Source organism: Pelophylax lessonae (assembly GCF_965119305.1).
Source record: "Pelophylax lessonae genome assembly, chromosome: 2".
Classification (NCBI taxonomy): domain Eukaryota; kingdom Metazoa; phylum Chordata; class Amphibia; order Anura; family Ranidae; genus Pelophylax; species Pelophylax lessonae.
Window position 1 is genome coordinate 577327949 of NC_138769.1, and position 24549 is coordinate 577352497.

Sequence of the window (24549 nt, forward strand, 5' to 3'; positions counted from 1 at the left end):
TGAGATCTTTAACTCTTTGGTTGAAGTGGTGGTGCCTCTGATCCCTTTGGGTAATAAAGAGCTGGATCCACTTTTGAATACAGAATTCAGAAATCCTTTCCCATTCTAAGAGGAGATCAGTATCCAAAAAGGAACAATCCTTAAGCATACGTAACCCCCGGGGAGCGATTTTGGATTTAAAATATTGTTGTAGAAAAAAAAAATTCCACCACTGCTGTTTAGCCCCGATGACTGAATCTTCAATTTTCTTAACCCTAGTGCATGTGTTTCTATATGTGAAACCTGACAATGTATGTAGGGAAACTGTGGAAGAAAAGAAATCCGTAGGTAAAAGTGCATACAATTGGTCTAAGGAGCCATATTTGGCATGTTCTACCTGGTATAAAGCCTCCATATGAAAACATGTGATAAAGGACTGTAGGAGACAGCTAAAGTTAGGCAAAATACAATAAAAAACCAGATCAGTACAATATTAAACTTTCGCTGCACATACACAAGCGTCAAACACAAATGCAAAGAAAAAAGAATGGTGCAGAAAAAATACGTTAGGCACTAATGGCTTAGGAAGAATAAAGTCTTTAATTAAAAAGTCTATAGTTATAAAAAGTTCATAAAGTCCAAGTATGAAAAAGCAACAGTGGCTGTTCTCTGTAGGAAACAAAAGGTAACAATAGGGGGCGCCAGAATAAATGCAGCAGGTAAGAACAACTACAGTACATACAGAGTGCAGACATTAGGGGTGTGCTACATACAGAGTTTGGAATTAAGCGGTGGGCAACAGCAATTCTCTGTAGGAAACAAAAGGTAACAACAGGGGGCGCCAGACTAAATGCAGCAAGTAAGAACAACTACATACAGAGTGCAGAGTTAAGGGGTATGCTACATACAGAGTGTGGAATTAAGGGGTTAGCAACATACAGAGTGCACAGTTAAGGGGGTGCTTCATACAGAGTACACAGTTAAAGGGGTGTGCTACATTCAGAGTGCAAAGTTAAGGGGTGCGCTACATACAGAGTGCAAAGTTAAGGGGTGTGCTACATACAGAGCATACAGTTAAGGGGGGCACTATATACAAAGTACAGAGTTGAGGGGTGCGCTACATACAGAGTGCACAATAAAGGGGTGCGCTACATACAGAGTGCACAGTTAAAGGACAAGCTGCATATAGAGTGCACAGTTAAGGGGGGCACTATATACAGAGTGCAGGGTTAAGGGGTGTGCTACATACAGAGTGGAGAATAAAGGGGTATACTATGTACAGAGTGCACATTTAAGGGGTGTGCTACATACAGAGTGCAAAGTTAAGGAGTGCACTACATACAGAGTGCACATTTAAGGGGTGCGCTACATACAGAATGTACAGTTTAGGGGGGCACTATATACAGAGTGCAAAGTTAAGGGGCGTGTTACATACAGAGTGGAGAATTAAGGGGTACACTACATGCAAAGTGCATAGTTCAGGGGCAGGCTGCATACAGAGTGCACAGATAAGGGGGGCACTATATACAGAGTGCAGAGTTAAGGGTTGGGCTACATACAGAGTGGAGAATTAAGAGGTACACTACATGCAGAGTGCAGAGTTAAGGGGCATGCTGCATACAGAGTGCACAGTTAAGGGGGGGGCACTATATACAGAGTGCACATTTAAGAGATGTGCTACATAAGAAGTGCAGAGTTAAGGGGTGCGCTACATACAGAGTGCAGAGTTAAGGGGTGCACTACATACAGAGTAGGGGTGCAGTACACACAGAGGGAAGGGTCAAGGGGGCAGTACTTAAAGAGTGCAGGGTTCAGCTCTCTTCCCTTTTCCTTTCCTCTGCATTTACATCCTCCATCCACCTCTCATCAGCTCTGACCCCTATACACACACTCCCTCTTCCACTGCCCTCATTTTCTCTCCCGTCCTCTTACAAGATCCACCATCCTCCACACCTTACCATTGCTGCTGTATTAATCCAAACTTTCTGGCCAGTTCTAGCAACTCTCCGCACACTGTAACTGTAGGTGTTGCTGCGGTGGCATTGGCATCTGGCACCAAGATCACAGAAGGGGCAGCCTACCTACCCCCAGCCTCCCATGACGACAGGACTGTACCTGGGGTGCCTGCATTTTCCTTGTCACCCCCCCCCCCGCACTCAGTGCAAGCTGCTAGAAGACAAGCTGTCACTTGTGAACATAGACACGCAAGGCTTCTGTGTTTCCAAGTGACAGTGGTGAGTGGGGAGCAGAGGGGAAGAGCCAGGAAAAAAAAGCTGAAAAAAGCCCTGGTCACATAGAACTGGACTTTTTCTGTAAAACTGAAGACGATTTATAGCTTATCCAAATTCTTCAGTTCTAATGAGTGTCAGAAAAATACTCCAACAGATGTACAGGCGGTGTGAAACTTGTGAAATCACCCTGTTTTAGTTACATAATCCCATCCTTGGTGTCAGGAAGGCTTTATAAGCATTATTCCTTACACGGCAGAAGGTGTGAATTGTTGTCAAAGCGGTGGGGCATTTTCATGACACTCATTAGTTTTGAAGAAGTAGGTTGGATTTTTAAGTTTTGAAGTTACAAATCGTGTTCAGAATTACACAGGTCCAGCTGAATGTGACTAACTCCTACTAGATATACAGTGATATATAGTCACCTGGATAAATGAGAACCTTAGGCCTCATACACACAGGCAGAAAACATGCAGCTGCTGGGGGTGCCTGGAATTTTCTTTATGACTCTGAAAGCAGCTCTAGGTTATCTGATGTCCATATGCACAGTGAGTCCGTTTACCAGCATATATTAGCTTACTCATGTTGTAAGTACAGCTTGTCTGAGATGTAAAGGGGGAGACTGTGATGTGAAGGGGGGACAGAGGAAGCCACGTGCGTTGGTGGAATAACGCGTAGAGGTTGAGCCTGGCGGCGGGAGTTATACCGGAGTATGTGAAAAGCCGGGTTTTATTATATGCTTGTTTTTTACCTATTAAATGTGAGTGCATTTTATGAAGTTGGTTCTGTGCAGTGTGTTGAACTTAATAACCCAGGTACTGCACTTTTGGAGGCTGTTTATTCTGCCTGTTGCCTATTATCTATGTGTGGGCTGTGTGGAGCCATCTTGGAAAGGGAATTCCATCATTCTTAAAGGAACTTGAACACCAGAGTTTGGTCCATCAGATTGATCTGCGTTTATGCTTTGTTGACCCTTAGGGGTCTATAATGGAGGTGAACCTCCACTTCACCTGGTGAAAGAAGCATGAGTGGAAAACTATCGTTACACTGTGGTGTCATCTCTATTAAGCACCTTATCAAATAGAGACTTTTATATAAGAAGCTTTGGTTTTTATTGCATTGGTCTTTTTTGCATTATATGTTTGTTTATGGATTTAATTTGCACTGGCACTTTATATATATGAAACGTTTACTTATTTAGTCATTTTTTGTCACTTTATAGTTATTATTTTTACCTTGATTTAGAGGCAGCGCGATCACACATTTTTGTGATTGCAGCAGCTGCACCCTGTAATTTCCTCATTTCTACCACATTTATATACACTGTGTGATGGTGGCCTGTGATGGAGCAGTTTGTGATGAGGGTCTGTGATGGGGGGGGGTTGTGTATGTGATAAGGTGATCTGTGATGTAAATGGGGGATGTGATGTGAAGGGGGTCTAGGAAGGATGTAAAGGGGTGGTCTGCAATGGGGGAGAGGGTCTGTGATGGGGCAGTCTGTAATGGTGTGTGTTCTGTGATGGGGGGGGGGGTCTGTGATAAAGGGTCTGTGATGGGAGGGTTGGTGATGAGGGTGTGTGATGGGGGTGTGTGAAGGGGGTGTATAATGGGGCAGTTTGTGGTCAGGTTTGTGATGTGAGGGTTTGTGATGGGGGTGTATGATGGGGCAGTTTGTGATGGGGGTGTGTGATGAGAGGGTTTGTGATGGGGGTGTATGATGGGGCAGTTTGTGATGGGGGTGTGTAATGGGAGGGTTTGTGATGATGATGTATGATGGGGAAGTTTGTGATGGGGGTGTTTGATGGGGCAGTTGGTGATGGGGGTGTGTGATGGGAGGGTTTGTGATGGAGTTGTATGATGGGGGAGTTTGTGATGGGGGTGTGTGATGGGAGGGTTTGTGATGGGGTTGTATGATGGGGCAGTTGGTGATGGGGGAGTGTGATGGGAGGGTTTGTGATGGGGTTGTATGATGGGGGAGTTTGTGATGGGAGGGTGTGTGATGGGAGGGTTTGTGATGGGGTTGTATGATGAGGCAGTTGGTGATGGGGGAGTGTGATGGGAGGGTTTGTGATGGGGTTGTATGATGGGGGAGTTTGTGATGGGGGTGTGTGATGGGAGGGTTTGTGATGGGGGTGTTTGATGATGCAGTTTGTGATGGGGGTGTGTGATGGGAGGGTTTGTGATGGGGGTGTATGATGGGGCAGTTTGTGATGGGGGTGTGTGATGGGAGGTTTTTGTGATGGGGGTGTGTGATGGGGTGTCTCTGATGGGGGGTCTGTAATGTAAAGGGAAGACTGTGATGTTAAGGGGGATTGATGTGAAGGTGGGACTGAGGACACTGATGTAAGGGCTTGTTCACACTTGAGCAGAGATCTATGTTTTTCTGCACTAGAAACAAATTGTTTTTATGTGACCTGTTCACATTGAAACTGTTCCCCTAGGTGCTGAGCAGTGTGGTGCGAAATGCATACTGTGTGCATTTTTCTGCAGCAAAACCAAAAAAAACTCCCTCTGATTGGGACTTTGCAGGGCAGTAGCATGAAGTAAAGAGGTAGCATGAAAAGGCTAGTATAAAATGCATTCAAAGTCTATTACAACATTGCAGAGGCTCAAAAGAGCACAAAAAGTGTAGGACAATACAATTAATAAAATACATAGTGATTCAGAAAAACATATTTATCACCAACGTTCATAACCACTATCCACAAATAAGAGGAAATGGACAGTGGAGGACCCTCCATATTGGGATCCAGTGCTTAAAGGGTTCTCCTTACATACAGTAGGTGTTCAATGGTTAAAGGGCTCTCCTTACATACAGTAGGTGTTCAATGGTTAAAGGGCTCTCCTTACATACAGTAGGTGTTCAATGGTTAAAGGGCTCTCCTTACATACAGTAGGTGTTCAGTGGTTAAAGGGCTCTCCTTACATACAGAAGGTGTTCAATGGTTAAAGGGCTCTCCTTACATACAGTAGGTGTTCAATGGTTAAAGGGCTCTCCTTACATACAGAAGGTGTTCAATGGTTAAAGGGCTCTCCTTACATACAGTAGGTGTTCAGTGGTTAAAGGGCTCTCCTTAAATACAGTAGGTGTTCAGTGGTTAAAGGGCTCTCCTTACATACAGTAGGTGTTCAGTGGTTAAAGGGCTCGCCTTACATACAGTAGGTGTTTAGTGGTTAAAGGGCTCTCCTTACATACAGTAGGTGTTCAGTGGTTAAAGGGCTCTCCTTACATACAGTAGGTGTTCAATGGTTAAAGGGCTCTCCTTGCATACAGTAGGTGTTCAATGGTTAAAGGGCTCTCCTTACATACAGAAGGTGTTCAATGGTTAAAGGGCTCTCCTTACATACAGTAGGTGTTCAGTGGTTAAAGGGCTCTCCTTACATACAGTAGGTGTTCAATGGTTAAAGGGCTCTCCTTGCATACAGTAGGTGTTCAATGGTTAAAGGGCTCTCCTTACATACAGAAGGTGTTCAATGGTTAAAGGGCTCTCCTTACATACAGTAGGTGTTCAGTGGTTAAAGGGCTCTCCTTACATACAGTAGGTGTTCAGTGGTTCAAGAGCTTGCCTTACATACAGTAGGTGTTCAGTGGTTAAAGGGCTCTACTTACATACAGTAGGTGTTCAGTGGTTAAAGGGCTCTCCTTACATACAGTAGGTGTTCAGTGGTTCAAGGGCTCGCCTTACATACAGTAGGTGTTCAGTAGTTCAAGGGCTCGCCTTACATACAGTAGGTGTTAAGTGGTTAAAGGGCTCTCCTTACATACAGTAGGTGTTCAGTGGTTAAAGGGTTCTCCTTACATACAGCAGGTGTTCAGTGGTTAAAGGGCTCTCCTTACATACAGTAGGTGTTCAGTGGTTAAAGGGCCATCCTTACATACAGTAGGTGTTCAATGGTTAAAGGGCTCTCCTTACATACAGTAGGTGTTCAGTGGTTAAAGGGCTCTCCTTAAATACAGTAGGTGTTCAGTGGTTAAAGGGCTCTCCTTACATACAGTAGGTGTTCAGTGGTTAAAGGGCTCGCCTTACATACAGTAGGTGTTTAGTGGTTAAAGGGCTCTCCTTACATACAGTAGGTGTTCAGTGGTTAAAGGGCTCTCCTTGCATACAGTAGGTGTTCAATGGTTAAAGGGCTCTCCTTACATACAGAAGGTGTTCAATGGTTAAAGGGCTCTCCTTACATACAGTAGGTGTTCAGTGGTTAAAGGGCTCTCCTTACATACAGTAGGTGTTCAATGGTTAAAGGGCTCTCCTTGCATACAGTAGGTGTTCAATGGTTAAAGGGCTCTCCTTACATACAGAAGGTGTTCAATGGTTAAAGGGCTCTCCTTACATACAGTAGGTGTTCAGTGGTTAAAGGGCTCTCCTTACATACAGTAGGTGTTCAGTGGTTCAAGAGCTTGCCTTACATACAGTAGGTGTTCAGTGGTTAAAGGGCTCTCCTTACATACAGTAGGTGTTCAGTGGTTAAAGGGCTCTCCTTACATACAGTAGGTGTTCAGTGGTTCAAGGGCTCGCCTTACATACAGTAGGTGTTCAGTAGTTCAAGGGCTCGCCTTACATACAGTAGGTGTTAAGTGGTTAAAGGGCTCTCCTTACATACAGTAGGTGTTCAGTGGTTAAAGGGTTCTCCTTACATACAGCAGGTGTTCAGTAGTTAAAGGGCTCTCCTTACATACAGTAGGTGTTCAGTGGTTAAAGGGCTCTCCTTACATACAGTAGGTGTTCAGTGGTTAAAGGGCCATCCTTACATACAGTAGGTGTTCAATGGTTAAAGGGCTCTCCTTACATACAGAAGGTGTTCAGTGGTTAAAGGGCTCTCCTTACATACAGTAGGTGTTCAATGGTTAAAGGGCTCTCCTTACATACAGTAGGTGTTCAGTGGTTAAAGGGCTCTCCTTACATACATCAGGTGTTTAGTGGTTAAAGGGCTCTCCTTACATACAGTAGGTGTTCGAGCAGAAGAACAGACCTAAATTTAGAGGTTATAATAAAGAAAGGGAAAAAAAAGGCACCACGTCCCAAGTAATGCGTAGAAGGAAAGGGAATTGGGGAGGGCGTATATGGGGGACTTTTTTAACAGGGTGCCAACATGAGACAATATATGCTAAAAGCATGTAATATAAAAAATATAATTTTTATTGAGAAAGCAAACGATTAAAAGATGTAAACTGTATTTCGACAAAGAAATCAGTATTACAACAAAAATTGATTCCAAAAGCCATCCAAAATGAATGATGCCCAGAACTATAGCCCGACATGTTTCGCGGCAGGGGCCTGAGGAAGCGGCCCCTGCCGCGAAACATGTCGGGCTATAGTTCTGGGCATCATTCATCCCTACACAGACGCTAACCAGGACATTCTTCTGGCTGGTAATAAGGGTCTATAAACTGCTATGGAAAGACCCCTGTGTAGAACACAATAAACTGTATCTGTGCAATTATAATTGTAACACGTATGTGGCTTTTGGAATCAATTTTTGTTGTAATACTGATTTCTTTGTCGAAATACAGTTTACATCTTTTAATCGTTTGCTTTCTCAATAAAAATTATATTTTTTATATTACATGCTTTTAGCATATATTGTCTCATGTAGGCACCCTGTTAAAAAAGTCCCCCATATACGCCCTCCCCAATTCCCTTTCCTTCTACAGTAGGTGTTCAATGGTTAAAGGACTCTCCTTACACAGGTGCTCAGTGGTTAAAAGAGCTCTCCTTATACAGGTGTCCAGTGGTTAAAGGGCTCTCTATACACAGATGTCCAATGGGTAATAGGCTGTCCTTACACAAGAGTTCAGTGGTGGAAGGGCCCTCTTTTCAAGCATGCTCTCTTTACATTGCTCTCAGGGTGTCTGCTCAGCATTCTACAACAGAGAATATGTGGGAAAATTACTTGTGACAAAATAAAATATGTGTATATAAGAAATAAGTGTATATACGAACTAGCTGCAACCATTTAACTCACACAAATTCACAAATTCAGAATTTACTCTACAGCAGAGCTGCTTGTATTGGGCGCTGTGTTTGACAGAATTGCGGCATTGTATGTCATACAATTTGCCAGGAGTCTAATTTCTAATTTGGAGTAATATAAAATGCAGTTTCTATGAATAGCCAGCAGATGGCACTATGTGCATTTATTTAAAAAAAAAAGTGATTGTAGCTGTGTCAGTACACTAACAGATGAATCAGGCCTGTATGTAAATTAGGGCTGCAACTACCGATTATTTTCATAATCGGTCAGTTGGCCGATTATTGTTTTGGTTAATCAATTAATTGGATAAAAACTTTAAAAAAAAGTGTAGTGTATAATTTAGCTAATATGTAAAGTTAAAAAAAAGGACAATTTCTTAGAATATCTATAGGCAGTGGTAAATATAACTAGCCAGCTATATGGTTAGGGAACAAAAATATCTAATCCACTCTGAGAACACCAAACAGAATTTATATATATATATATATATATATATATATATATATATATATATATATATATAAACTGTTATATCATATATACAGTAATAATAAGGCTCCATGTACACGGGACGCTGGAAATGGCCGTTTAGGAGCAGTTGGGCGTTCTTTTCAGAAGCCCCTGAACCCATCTACATTTTATCTTATCTGTCCATGTACACCAGGTCGTTTACAGTCATTTGCAGGCAGTTGCGTTCAGGGACTGTTTTTAGAACGCAATTATTTGCGTTCGAACGTGTGTTTCCCGGCGTTTCAAACGCACAAACGCGTCCGAACGCGTCTAAACGCGTCCGAACGCGATGACCCGCGTTTAGCATTCGCGTTTTTTCATTTTAAAGGGGAATAATTTTTTTGACCTCTAGGAACGCTTCTAAACGCAAACGCCCGCAAACGCTGCTAAACGCCCGCTAAACGCGGGTACAAACGCGACTGAACGGACGTTTCAAACGTCCTAAAAATTCCAGCATTCAAAGGGACTTTTAACAACGTCCCGTGTACATGGAGCCTTAATATACCCTTAGGGTATTTTACCTGGGAGTCAGACATAAAGCTATATGAAGGGTGGAGGGGGATATAAAACTTCTATATTAAAGTAGTACTAAAGGCTGAGACTTTTTTTTAATGGATTCAATCACTTAAAAATAAAGCACAATACTGGTAAACTTTTACTTTAAATGTAATTGTAATGCCTTATATTACCTCCAGTCTATCAGCCTCCAGCTTCAGATGTTAATCTTCCCTGCACAGAGCCTCTAATGTGATTGTAGACGCTGGATTTTTTTTTCTAATTAACAAATTTATCATAATAACCTACTCTGTGTAATGGTATTGCACAGAGCAGCCCCATCCTCCTCTTCTGGGGTACCCCACCCACGCTTCTGGCTCCTCCTGCCTTCAGAGTGGTAGTATAAAGTGTCCCTATAGCCAGGTAAAAAAACTTCTGCCTTTAGAATCACTTTAAATCACTTACTTCTAGAGCCCTGCGTGGGACTGTTTTATTAAACCCACTCCCGCCCTCACCCGCAATGATTGTGTCCACTCCCACCCGCACCTGCAATGTTTGTGTTCCACTCCCGCCCGCACCCGCAATGATTGTGTCCACTCCCACCCGCACCTGCAATGTTTGTGTCCACTCCCGCCCGCACCCGCAATGTTTGTGTTCCACTCCCGCCCTCACCCACAATGATTGTGTCCACTCCCACCCGCACCTTCAATGTTTGTGTTCCACTCCCGCCCGCACCCGCAATGATTGTGTCCACTCCCACCCGCACCCGCAATGTCTGTGTTCCACTCACCCGCAATGATTGTGTCCACTCCCACCCGCACCTTCAATGTTTGTGTTCCACTCCCGCCCGCACCCGCAATGATTGTGTCCACTCCCACCCGCACCCGCAATGTTTGTGTTCCACTCCCGCCCTCACCCGCAATGTTTGTGTTCCACTCCCGCCCTCACCCGCAATGATTGTGTCCACTCCCACCCGCACCCGCAATGTTTGTGTTCCACTCCCGCCCGCACCCGCAATTTTTGTGTCCACTCCTGCGGTTTTGCCCTTTACTCGCCGTATAAGACTACCCCCTCTTCTGAGGCAACACCATTTCATAACATCAGTGGAGTCATCACATCCCTATTAAATATTTTAGCCCGCTGGATGTGCCCTAATATGTACTGTAGCTTCTGCTACATACAGAACTTCTCTATTATTAATAGTTTAGCCTGCAGGATGTGTATACAGTAAGCTTTGGCTACTTACAGAATGTCCCTATGCTGTAATACTCTATGTACCACGCTGAGCCAATCACAGCAAGCTGTGTATTCTATTTTTGCATACAAAGCCTGCTCAAATTGTCAAAGGTTGTAAAAGCCCGCCTCTCTGACTCAGCCAATCTGAGCAGGCTTTGTATGCATTAATAGAATACACCGCTTGCCGTGATTGGCTCAGCGCGGTACATAGAGTATTACAGCACAGGGACAGAACTTTAAGTTGCCAAAGGTACTTTATACACATCCAGCGGGCTAACATTTTTAATAGGGATGTTCTGTAACTAGCTGAAGCTACAGTACCTGGCATATAAGATGACCCCCGATTTTTGGGGTATATTTTTTTATTATAAAAAAGTTGTCTTATATGCCGGAAAATACATTACACCAAATTGCACAGTTCCCCGCGGGTCTCCGCAATTTTTTTTGACCGCCCACAGCAGAGGTAAAACCGCTCCGCTCCCGCAAACCCATGCAGCCCACTACTTGCTCCTCCTGCCCAGGACTACATGTCCCATGAGGCATTGCTCCTCACACATTCACATTCACAATTTTGCAGGCGCTTACTGACTAGTATGAATGGTGTAGTGAGCTGTATGTGTGCTGCACTGTGTTTCCTGATATGTAAAGAAAAAATGCATTCTGTATGCAGCCTAACTAATTGGCTGACCAACTAATCAATAATGAAATAGTTGACAATGATTAGTTGTTTCAGCCCTAATGTGAATTTTTTTTTGGACAGTTCAACACAGATATACTGTGTTCATAAGTTCACAATTATTATTAATTCCCAAAGATTTGGGTTTAAAAACAAACTCTACAATTTAGAGGCACTTTCCAACATTTTGAGATTTCAGAGAAATTATTAAATGTATCATTATATCCCTCTTTTTTTTTTTGCAGGGTTGACCCAAGTGGGGCTATATGTTTATTCTGTGGTATAAATCCTGACAATTTACCCAGAGTCATCTCTAGTGCTCAGCACTTGCTGCATGCGATATGTATTTTTTTTTTTTTTTTTTTAGTGAGTACACAGCGTTCTGTGATTGGACAAGGTGGAGAGGAAGGTGATATCACATTCTCCACCTTGACCAATCAGAGAACCCCGTTACTGAAAAAAAATAGGTTGTTCTGCGAATGGTGGCATGTTCCGAGTGAGTGCTCTTCTATGGGTACTATGGGTACTATGAAGTGGGGCAGCTGCTTGCACAAGACCCAGAAGATAATGCTGACTACTGCAATGATTTGCAGCCTCCACAGTGATTGCTCAGGTATTGGATAATTATTACATTGGTCAATGCCAATACTGAAAGGGATTCTTAAGGATATATTTTTTTTCTTATTAACAAACACGTTAAAATAATCTGCTCTGTGCAGTGGTTCTACACAGAGCAGCTTTTATCCTCTTCTGGGGTCCCCTGGGGACACTCCTGGCTCCTCCCCCTGCTGAATTCATGCAGGCTCACTCCATTGACACACAGAGGCAGCTCGGCCCCGCCTTGCACTCTCGCCTCACTGATTGTGATTACCAGCAGCAGTTCCCACTGCTGCCTCTCTGTCCAGTGAGAAGAGAAAGAGCCAAGAGAGCTCCTGCTCTGATGCACAGCCCTCAAGATCGGGCTCAGATAAGTATAAGAGGGGCTGAGGGGGGAAGGTACACAGAGAAGGTTTTTTTTTTACCTTAAAGCAAAGTTCCGGCCTCAAAATCGATAAAATCGATTTTGGGCCCTTCGCTTGCTGAGGGCAACCTGAAAAAGAAATGGATACTGGCGATTTTTTTTTTTGGTCACTTACCTTATTATAGAAGAAAATATACTCACCTTCCTTCCACTTCCTGCCTCTGCGGCCGTGGCCCGCGCCGTCACTTCCGGTTTGCGATGATTCGTGGGAGCTGAACGTCATCGCTCCCAGGAATCAATGCGCCTGCACCAGCCCCACTCGTCACTTCCGGTACAGGCACATCATTCACTGCTAAACAGCTTCTGGGCATGCCCAGAAGCTGTGCAGGGATGCCGCGCCTGCACCGGAAGTGACGAGTGGGGCCGTTGCAGTACATTATGGGACTCCGAAGTCACGAAAGAGGACACGAAGAGGGACGCTGCGGCTTCAGCTGCCCACACCTGAGATGGCAGGGCTGGAGAAGAAATTTTCAAGGTAAGTATTTCTTCTTACAGGTGAGTGCGACCCGGGAAAGTTCAGAGGCTATCCATTATGGAATGTACTAGCCCTGACTGTCCCGGGGGTATTTTTAGCTCAAATTGACCCCCGAGGCCGGAACTCCACTTTAAAGTGATACTAAACTCACACAGAGAAAGGGCTGAGGACAGATTCATCAGTCCCTTTCTCTGCAGCCACAGCTACACGGATTAAATAAACAGGAATAGCTCTGTACAGAGCTTCCTGTTCATTCATAAACTGAGGCATAGTAAATACCACAAAAAAAAAAAAAACATCACTGACTCTATTCTTCAAGAGTAGGAAAAGGCCGGTAATTGACACATTTACCATCTGAATCTCCATCCTGACAGATCCCCAGTAGCAACCAGCAGCAGGTGGGAGGGGAAAACCTGGCAGCGCTGAGGGGGTCCAGGTAAGCACACAGGAGCCCGGGGAAGCAGGACAGTGATAGGAAGGTGGTGGGATAGGCATGTGGAGGAACTGATGTCCTCCATTTCCCTCCTACAGCCACTAAATGTCTGTGGGAGGGAGAGAAGGAGAAGTGGGCATTCAACAGCTGCATGGATCGGTTCTTATACATGCCGCCACCCTTCTATCCAGATGTACAAGGGTGCCACACGGGCCCCCTGCAGCATGGGGCCAGGTCGCAATGGCGACCCCTTTATGTACACCCCGAATCAAGATGTAATATCTGACCCTATTGTGGGTCCAGCTGGTTAGTGGGTATGGAGGAGGAGGGAGGGAGTGGGCTGTCATTTACCTGATAGGGAGGAAAAGCTCAGTATAGAAATTCACTGAAAACTGAGCATGTGCAGAGCTGCCAACATTGCTCTGCAAAATCCCTAGCTGCATTGTGGATTTTTTTTGCAGAATACAGAAGATGTAGCGTAAAAGACCTTTTTTTTCCCTTCAAAATCACTTGAAGTCTCACCAGTATTGGTACTTGCCAATATGAAGGCTGACAATGCACACCTCACCAGTATTGGAGGCTGACAATACACACCTCACCAGTATTGGAGGCTGACAATACACACCTTGCCAATACTAGGGGGGAACAACACACACCTCAACAGCATTGAAGGTTGGCAATACACACCTTGTCAAATCTGGAGGCTGACAATATACATCCCCTTCCATTAATCGGAAAAACTCAACAGTGTTCTATGATGAACTATTTTAAAAAAAGGTGGAAGTGTACCCTAGACCAGTGATTGCAAACCTTGGCACCCAGATGCTTTGGAGCTACATTTCCCATGATGCTCATACACTCTGCAATGTAGTTGAGCATCAAGGAAAATGTAGTTCCAAAACATCTGGGGTGCCAAGGATTGCCATCACTGCCCTAGACTGTAGCTAAAAAATGCTGCAAAACATATTCCTTTGCTGTTGGTGTGAACAGGGTTAAACTAAATATGCATTAATGCATGACTGAGGGACATGCAGAATGCAGAGGCTCTGGTTATCTATAAAACATTAAAAACCTTACCATCTTCAGAGCCGCTGAGCACTCCTTCAGACTGGCTCTGTTCATCAAGCTCTCCCCTCAGCAAGCACCATGGTGCAGTTGCCGGCTCAAGAGCCCAGTGGGCACCCGCTGATGACTTCAGCAGCCGCCACCACCCCAGAACCCTGGGCGCTTTCTCTCCTACTCTGGGCTCTGTGAGGGATGGTGGAAGCCTCCCCTGCTGACGCCCAGCTCCTTCCATCAGCGGTGCCCGCTCTGCGATGCCAGGACACAGGGGAAAGCTGCCGCCCATGTCTTCTGTAACTGGTGGCCCCAGCCAGTCCTGGAACCTGGCCTGTACCCGCCATTTAGCCACTCCTATGCTGGGCCACACTAAACACAGGCAGGGAGCCTGTATAGCCAGCTGTGAGGTTGGGTTTGCCGTAGACCGGGATTCCTCCCGACTTGCACCAGGGAAAGCAGGTGTGGGCTTAGCTGGTGGGGTTGGTGGGTTCCTTATGGGGCTTCCAGAACGGCACCGAACCAAAGATGTTGCCACAGGACTGAGGCACTCAGAGGGCCTAGACCTCCTAGCATGTGGGCGACTAGAAGAGGGCCCAAGAGAGAACTGCCTGGGCTCCTGCAATAAGTGTAATAGTTTGTCTTGTATCCACCCAGAGCCTCTGGCCACAGCCGCAGCTCTAAGCTGGGACAGCATGTTGTCCAAGTCACCTATCTTTTGTTCTTCCTACAGGTGAAGAAGTGGCGGCCGGTGTATAGAGGGCGCAGGGGCGCCGCCCCCCCATCCATGCGTCCGGCCCCCTAATCTGCACGCATATAGCTTAATGGGTTTTTTTTTTTTTACATCACCTGATTAGAGCCAGAGGCTCTAATAGGGCGATGCAAAGGGTGGGCTCGGGGCGCAGAGCAGTGCGTCCCGAGCCCACCCATTGTGTGACAAAAGCGAATGAAAATTCGCTATTGCCACACTGATCCTCCTCCTGGCCAATCAGGAAGTGTGTCCGATACGCGCTTCCTGATTGGCTGCAAGGCAAACTCCATGCCATTGGCCGAGGACGGAGGAGGCAGGAGCGGGAGGACTGCAGGAGATGCGCCGGGGGACAGAGTGAGGAGAAGCCGCCGCTGCCGGGACTGAAGGGAAGCCGCCACCGCCACCGCCGGGACTGAAGAGAAGCCACCGCCACCGCCGGGACTGAAGAGAAGCCGCCGCCAGGTAAGTGTATTGGTCTCGGGGGAAGCCCACACTGCATTGAAGGGGGCACGCACACTGGTCTCTGCATTGATGGGGGCATGCTGTGGCGCTCTGCATTGATTGGGGGGCATGCTGTGGCACTCTGCATTGATTGGGGGCATGCTGTGGCGCTCTGCATTAATTGGGGGGGCATGCTGTGGCACTCTGCATTGATTGGGGGCATGCTGTGGCACTCTGCATTGATTGGGGGGCACGCTGTGGCACTCTGCATTGATTGGGGGCACGCTGTGGCACTCTGCATTGATTGGGGGGCATGCTGTGGCGCTCTGCATTGATTGGGGGCATGCTGTGGCACTCTGCATTGATGGGGGCATGCTGTGGCACTCTGCATTGATTGGGGGGCATGCTGTGGCACTCTGCATTGATTGGGGGGCATGCTGTGGCACTCTGCATTGATTGGGGGCATGCTGTGGCACTCTGCATTGATTGGGGGGCACGCTGTGGCACTCTGCATTGATTGGGGGGCATGCTGTGGCACTCTGCATTGATTGGGGGGCACGCTGTGGCACTCTGCATTGATTGGGGGCATGCTGTGGCACTCTGCATTGATGGGGGCATGCTTTGGCACTCTGAATTGATTGGGGGGCACGCTGTTGCACTCTGCATTGATTGGGGGGCACGCTGTTGCACTCTGCATTGATTGGGGGGCACGCTGTTGCACTCTGCATTGATTGGGGGCACGCTGTGGCATTCTGCATTGATTGGGGGGCATGCTGTGGCGCTCTGCATTGATTGGGGGCACGCTGTGGCGCTCTGCATTGATTGGGGGCATGCTGTGGCACTCTGCATTGATTGGGGGCATGCTGTGGCACTCATTTTTCTGTTTGCGCCCCCCCCCAAAATTTTGAGCACCAGCCGCCACTGAGGTGAAGCCCAGGAACGCAGAAGAAAACTGTCTGATGCTGTGATGAGCTCCGACTGATCTCTTAGACAATCCCTCTCCTCTCTTCCCACTGCAGGACACACCCTCTGCTTTGAATTCTTCAATCTGGTAAACAAAATGCATCATTCTAAATCACCCCACTAATACCCCGCCTCTTCTGCAGGCCAAAGTCATGCTGGCCCTCCTCCTAGTTTCACTCAGCACCAGGCCATATACTGGAGTGCAGCTTTTTTTTAGGAGACCACTTTGCAATGCTTATCTAAGGGGTGTCTCCAGTGCAAGGGGCACCCATCTTGGCTGGGTCTGGATTGATTGAGGAGGATGGTGATTGGCTGAAGCAAGAATGAAAGGAGAGTGGGTCTGGAGGCCGCTATGAGGAAAGGAGGGGGACAGTTAAAAGCCTAGCAGGGGTGCGGGGAAAAGACTGAGCTACATACTAAACAAAAGTTTGCCATAGCTTACCACAATTGGGTGGAACCTGAGAGAAGCAAAGAGACTGCTCATCACACAAGACCTTGCCTCAAAGACTGGAAACCTTCTCCTTGGGAGGGTGTGTGTGATCAGACTGTACTAGAATGAGCACTCCCACTGCCTGTAAGGAAGAAAAACAGTGACTGCCCCAGTGTGATTGAAAGAGGGTAATCACAGCAAATCTTTTCCCGTCTGAGGCCTTAAACTGAACCAGAGAAAGTGTTCAGAGACCCAAAAGAGGGCGCCCTGGGTCTTCATAAGAGGCTAACATTGTACAAGTTCATCTGTTGTCTGCTGGGGATTGTTGTTCTTTGAATTACCTCAAGGTTTGTTGGTAATTTCTGGGTGAACAAGGTGTATCATCTTCAGTTGGGCAGAGAAATCACAAAACAATTCTTTGGGGGCTCATCCCAGGATTTGAATTTGGGGCAGAGAAAAAGAGTAACGACCGTCTCCGGCCTAGCCATTTTGGTCTCTGGTTCAAAGTTTCCAAATTATGGGAGAAGATATTAGGGGGGATTTGAGGTGCTTGGAGGGGGACTGGGGGCAAAGAGGATTTGTGCTGGGGGGAATTTGGAGAGGGAGATTTGGTGGGCGGAAATTTGTACCGTAATGGGGGGTTGTGCTTGGAGGATAGATTTGGGGGAGGGGGGAGGAAGAGGATTCATTCTGGGTGGGGGGGTTGGGGGGAAGGAGGATTTGTGCTGGGAGGGGAAATGGTTGTGTTGGGAGAGGAATGGGGGTTGTGCTGGGGGGGGGATTTTGGCAGGGTGAAAGAATATTTGTGTTGGGGTGGAAGATGATGTGTGCTGCAGGTGAATGAGTGTGCAGATTAGTGCTGGATTTTTTTTTTTGAGTGAGTGAGTGGAGATCTTTGCTGAAACTGAAAAGTGGGAGAAATGTTGCGCTACCCTGACCCCTGAACTGCAGGTCACCACCTCTCTCAAGTGTCCATCATTCTCAGCTTCCAAAGTTAGCAGATATGCAGAGAGAAGTGAAGAGAAATCTGAGATCAGGCCAACAGGCCCTAGGACCTTAGCTGTGGGAAACTAATAACTCTCAGCATCAGTAACCTCTGTTTAGATTGACAAGGTCTTCCTCTGCTAAGGTTGATACTTTTTAAGGTAATCTTGAATCCATCCATTTAAACAAACCTTTACCTATATATAATAAAAGCTGAACTTCCACACCCATTTTAGGAACCGTTACAAACCCTTTTTCCTGTGCCAGCCATTAATCTACCTAACTAATCCCCCGACACAATCTTTTCCCCTTTTCCAACCAATGGCAACTATAAAAAGTCATAGGCCCAAGGTGAAATACAATTTATAATAATATTTGTATTTATTCAGAATTTACAGTTGATTCTATAAGAGGAGGAATTTTGGGGAAGCCCTGACTCATGAAGACTCATCCTGGAGAACCAGAGCATTAGGAGTCTGTGCAGAGAGATAGTAGCTATTAAACTACTTGCATACTTGCCAACTGTCCCTTTTTTCTTGGGACAGTCCCTGCAAATAGGAGCCTGTCCCAGGTAATTTATATTGTCCCTGGAAGCGCCTGTTAATCGGGCTGCTCATAAATGTTACACAAAAGTAGTGCAGCTGAATAGGAGCAGACTTGTATAAAGTACTCGAAATTTCTACTTGAGTAAAAGTACAAGTGCTCGATCAAAAAATTACTTGAGTAGAAGTGGAAGTGCTCGCAGAAAAAGTTACTTAAGTAGAAGTACTAAAGTATTCAACATTTTTTTTACTTAAGTATTGCAAGTAGTTTTTTCAAAAAATTTGCTACTTAAGTACTAAAAGTAAAAAGTACCAGTAGTTTTGAAAAAAAATTTCTACTCAAGTTGTTAAAGTAGAAGTACAAGTACTGTGTTATGTAGTTATTAAAGAAAGAAGTCAAAAGTATGAACATCATATTGTTTTTATTATTTCAAATGATTTATTCAAATGATTAACCGGTGTTTGTTAGTAGTTTCTTGATGCACTTCAAGCGCTGTAGCATCATTTATTTGTTTGTTTCATATTTTCTTTTTATTGGAAAGATTTGGTATAGCAGCTTTTATTATACACAGCCTTTATTTTCCTATGCGCTGATTTACAAATGACATTATACACATTTTTTTGAGCTTTATGCAACCTGCCATCTACTGTTCTGGCAGTGGTAATTTTTTTAAAAGTAACGAGTAACTATGCAGCACAAAAAAAAAATACTTGAGTAGAAGTATCGAAATCATCGAAAAAATGTAGTGAAGTAAAAGTAGAAGTAGGAGAAAAAAATTCTACTCTAGGAAAGTACAGATACCGCATTTCAGTACTTAAGTACAGTACTTAAGTAGTTCTACTTCGTTACTATACATCTCTGAATAGGAGACTTATTCCAACTCTGCTACTATGGCCTTAAGTTTGAAATTCCCTTTTTTAATTTCCTGTATATCTCTCTATATTGAGTAGACTCTATAATCTGATAAGTAGGCAACATTAATTATGCAGAGTGGGCGGAGCTTCAGGGAAGTGGGTGTGGTAATTGATAGCTGTGCTGCAAAGTGTCCCTGGAAATTTTTTTAAATGTTGGCAACTATGTACTTGCCAATTATTTGAAGCAGGCCTTGCAGTAAAATGCAAGATTGGCATATATTCTCTGGGCTCCCTTACCCTGTAAAAGTCATCTCTTGTTAGCAGGGCCACGTTTATGGTGCCTGATTCAGTCAACCTGATAGGGCCCCTCTCCCTTCCCCCACTTGGTGTGATTGTAAAGTCAATGCAGAGCAGTGTATAGAAAATTGAATTAGGCAGTATGCAGTGCATGGTAGTAAGAAATGACAGTATGGAGCATATGGTATGTGAGCAGTATGTAGTAGTAGAGCAGTCAGTGAGCAGTATGTAGTGGTATGGCGGTCAGTGAGCAATATGTAGTGGTAGGGCAGTCAATAAGCAGTAAGTAGTGGCAGGGCAGTCAGAGAGAAGTATGTAGTGGTAGGGTGGTCAGTGGGCAGTATGTACTGGCAGGGCAGTCAGTGAAAAGTATGTAGTGGCAAGACAGTCAGTGAACAGTATGTAGTGGCAGGGCGGTCAGTAAGCTGTATATAGGGCAGGGTGGTCAGTGTGCTTTATTGTGGCAGGACAGTCAGTGAGAAGTATGTAGTGGCAGGGATGTCATGAGAGCAGTATACAGTGGAAGGGCAGAGAACAGTATGTAGTGTCAGTGTGGTCAGTGAGCAGTGTGTAGTGGTAGGGCACTCAGTCCTCTCTTTCAGGTACACACTCATTAATGCCTGTGACAAAGTGGGGGCGAATTCACCAGAAAATCAACGTGATGAGGGAACCCTGGCTTAGAGATGAGCTGTAAACCTTATGTAGTAGTGTATCATATAGAGTCCCTCTGTAAAGACATACTGTCTCATGTTACTACAGACCCTTGCTTGATGTATGTTGCATTTAGGAGGGACACTGTTGAGCCCGTGCCCTCTCCACCACTCCAGCGTAACTCTGCCACCTCATTCACAGTGACAGAATGGGGTTCCGCCCTGCGCAAGCGCAGACCTCATGTGTGCACAATAATAACTCCTGCTTCCACTCCACCTGTACCATGCAGCTAGGTACATGGTGCTCCATACCGCGGGTTTGGTCCCAGATACTCTTGGGGGAACCGACCACTAGGGAGGGAGCCAGAACACCGGCCCCCCTTGATATAGGAGGACCTGTCACCTCCACCAGGTACCACAGGCTCGACATTTGGCCCGTGTGTACTAGATTAAGACTCCTTCTAAATCATTTGTCTGAGACTTTGTCTTCTAAATTAGATTTTCAGTAGAAAATAAAGATATTTGAATGTTCTTTAAGAAAATGACATAGCACTAAACCACTTTGCAGTTAAATAAACATAAGGACATGTAAGACTATAGCTGACATAATGGGACTGCTTTACTAAAAGTGTAGAGGCTGTACACTTCAAAGTGAATATTAGTAAATAATGTGAAGTAATGTGTTCACTTTACTACCCAACGAGGCAGGGCCGTCTTTAACACAGGGCAAATGGGGCAGCTGCCCTGGGCCCAGTCATTGTTAAGGGGCCCTAGGCAGCTTCCTCTTGAGCCCGCACTGCTCGCAATTAGTTGATAAGTGGATTCGGGAGGGCCCAAGAAAATGTTTGCCCAGGGTCCACTCATTATTAAAGGTGGCCCTGCAACCAGGTCACACGTGTAAGGGAATTTAAAAAAACAAACATGATTTTTGTTGGCACATGATTGGGTATTTAACCTTTTCGGGACCACCCCACATACATATACTGTGGTGTGGTAGCTCCTACAGGCGAAATCATGTACCTGTATGTTGCCTGATACTTCCAGGTTTGCGGTGCGCACACGAGCCCCCGGCGACCATCAGCATGTCTGTCGGGACCCACCGATCATTCCCAACAGAGGCAGAACAACAGTCTGTCTCTGTAAATAAGGCAGATCGCTGTTCTGTGACAAGGGAAGACAGAGATCCTGTGTTTCTGCAGGAACAAAGATTTCTATTTTCTCACAATACAAGCACCCCTTACACAGTTAAAAAGCACTCCCTAGGGCAGGGGTGGGGAACCTATGTCCCGGGGGCCGTATGCGGCCCTCAAAGTCATTTGGTCCGGCCCCCCATGCAGCTGAGTCTGTGTCTCTCAGCTGATTTGTCAGAACGGAGCCAATGCTTCCTGTATAGTTCCGGCTCCGTTCTGACAGTCTTGAGTGAGTCACAGGCGGAGTGATATCAAATGCACTCCGCCTGTGACCAATACAGGAAACAGCGCCTCTTCCTCCAGTGCGGCACCGCTGCTAGCCAGCATTTACCGCCAACAGCACACACAGCAGTACCAGCCAGAGCCAGCAGTACCAGCCAGAGCCAGCAGTACTCACAGCAGTACCAGCCAGAGCCAGCAGTACTCACAGCAGTACCAGCCAGAGCCAGTACCAGCCAGAGCCAGCAGTACTCACAGCAGTACCAGCCAGAGCCAGCAGTACTCACAGCAGTACCAGCCAGAGCCAGCAGTACTCACAGCAGTATAAGCCAGACCCAGCAGTACCAGCCAGAGCCAGCAGTACCCACAGCAGAACCAGCAGTACCAGCCAGAGTCAGTAGTACCCACAGCAGTACCAGCGAGAGTCAGCAGTACCCACAACAGTACCAGCCAGCAGTACCTACAGCACAGTACCAGCCAGCAGTACCCACAGCAATACCAGCCAGCAGTACCAGCCTGAGCCAGCAGTACCAACCAGCAGTACCCACAGCACAGTACCAGCCAGCAGTACCAGCCTTAGCCAGCAGTACCTACAGCACAGTACCAGCCTGAATCAGCAATGCCCACAGCAGTACCAGCCTGAGCCTGCAGTACCAGCCAGCAGTACCCACAGCATAGTACAAGCCAGAAGTACCAGCCTGAGCCAGCAGTACCAGCCAGCTGTACCCACCAGCAGTACCAGCCAGCTATACCCACCAGTATTGCCCGCTAGGGATGATCGAACGGTTCGGGTCGACCATCGGTTCGGCCCGAACATTGGGTGTTCGAGGTTCGGCCGAATTTAGAACTTTTTGCCCAAAAAGTTCGGAATTCGGCAACCAGAACCGCCCAAAATGCAATGCTTCAGGAAATGGGCTTTAAAAGCCCGTGATTGGACCAGAACCATTAGCAAAAGCCAATTGAGGGGGCAGGAGAATGCTAGGAATGTGATTGGAGTGACTAGGGGGTCCCTAGACCAATCATTAGTGAATATGCCCCCCAGTATATAAGATAGCCCCCGCCATATTCCCAGCATTGTTATACTGGACATGGAAGAGAGTGGAAGCAGTTCTGTTAATTTTACTTTAAAAGTGTCATTTAGCTATTTATTAGTGTGAGGAAATGGATATCTAGTGTAGTTAGAGTGCTCCTTTACACTTAAGTTAGCTTCAAAAATTTAGTTTCTGTAGGGAAAGTGTTAAGTGTAAGGGGACCGTAGTGTAGTGTAGGGTTAACTGGCAGTGACTGCTATGGCAGGGTGACAAAACCCTTCCATAGCAGGGTGACCGCTATAGAGAAATGATCATTTCTCTGAATTGCTTCGGCACAAGAATATGGCTTCTCACCAGCCAAGCATTTTTTATGCTGCAGAGGCTGCCACTGCCATTTTTTTGGGTTCTTTGCAGTCAGGAAAAACATCTGAACTTGTGTATAGTGGTACTGTGCACAAGTTCTGATGTTTTGCCTGCCTCCAAAAACCCCCAAAAAATGCCAGCAAAAACACACCTGGGAATTTTTTTTTGATGCTAGCGTTTTTTTTGGCATTTTTTGGGGTTCTTTTGAGGCATGCAAAACATCTGAACTTGTGTATAGTGGTATATATACACACATAATTATATGTATATAGACACCTAGCTGTAATGTTCTGGTACCTTTGGGTACCCTAATTACTCTTTCATAAGTGTATGCGCCCCACCATTCTCTTTTGGTAAGGTGCGCATACACCTTTAAGACTGATGCTGTCATCACTGAGCGCCGGACTGGATGGCTATTTAGATCGCCGGCTCTCACTCACATGTGTTCGTTCAAACTGCTTTGTGCCTTGATGCTAACCTGTCTTGAAGCTCTCATGCTTGCAAGCATACCTCGCTGTCGGAACCACGCTGCGCTGATCCCTGTATCCCGCTACCGGATCATCCGCTCTTGCCGAACCTCTCCTCTGCTACATTGCTATTAGTGATAAGTACCCCACAGGGTAAACCTCTATAACCTTCATACTAAAGCTTACACTATCTAGCTGTGCATACTAAGGACTATTACTACATCTGCATTATCTAAGATTGATAGCTCTTGAGCCTACTACCACCTGTTCTTGCACTGGGTTGATCTCTCTTGTATGTCCACCTGCTACTCTGTCATCTGCTACCATACATGATTGCTAAACCTATCTGCATCCCATCTGCTACTATCTTACTTTCAAGAACATTTCCTTTCAAGTGTCTGTCATCTACCATCTCTACCCAATCTGTCTCTTCAGCCTATCATCACTGTGTTACTATATACATAAGTCACTCTAGGAAACATCTTACTGAGTGTGTGTATTTACTTGCTGAATTGAGATCCTCCACACATGATGAGTCATTGGGAGTTGGGATTGGTGTCTCAGCGTTTCTCTACATGACTACTGAAGTGGAATATTTCTGCAGCTGAAAATCCACATCATACATAAAACGCAGGAGCGTTACAGATTGAACGAACCACAAATGGATTCAGCAGAAATAACCACTCAGATGACACAATTAAAACAGCAAGTAACTGCGTTAATACACGCACTTGCTGAATTAAAAGAAGACAATCAGGCTCTGTCGCAGCAGGTAATTAGACTGACACAACTTTCCACTGCTCAGTCCCCTGAACCCAAAATAAATCCTCCTTTGGTATTTACAGGCGATCGCAAAAAATTTTGCGAATTTAAAAACGCATGTGAGTTACTTTTCTTGCTAAAACCCCGTACCTACTTTACTGATCACATTAAGGTTTGTACTATTATTTCTTACCTAACAGGCGATCCTCGGGCCTGGGCAGACTCTCTTTTTGAGAAAAGCGACCAGCTTCTCAACTCCTATGCCTTGTTCCTAGCAGAACTCACTAGCCTATATGATGATCCCAATAGGCAGAATACTGCCGATCTTCAATTAAGATCCTTGAAACAAGGTGGGAGACCTGTAGAAGACTTTGTCGCAGAATTCAAGAGATGGACCCTTGATTCAGAATGGAATGATGCATCTCTGAAATCCCAATTTAGGCTTGGCCTATCAGAGGCCGTTAAAGACGAGCTCGCCCGAGCGGATCTGCCAAAAACCCTGGATGCATTGATACAACTCAG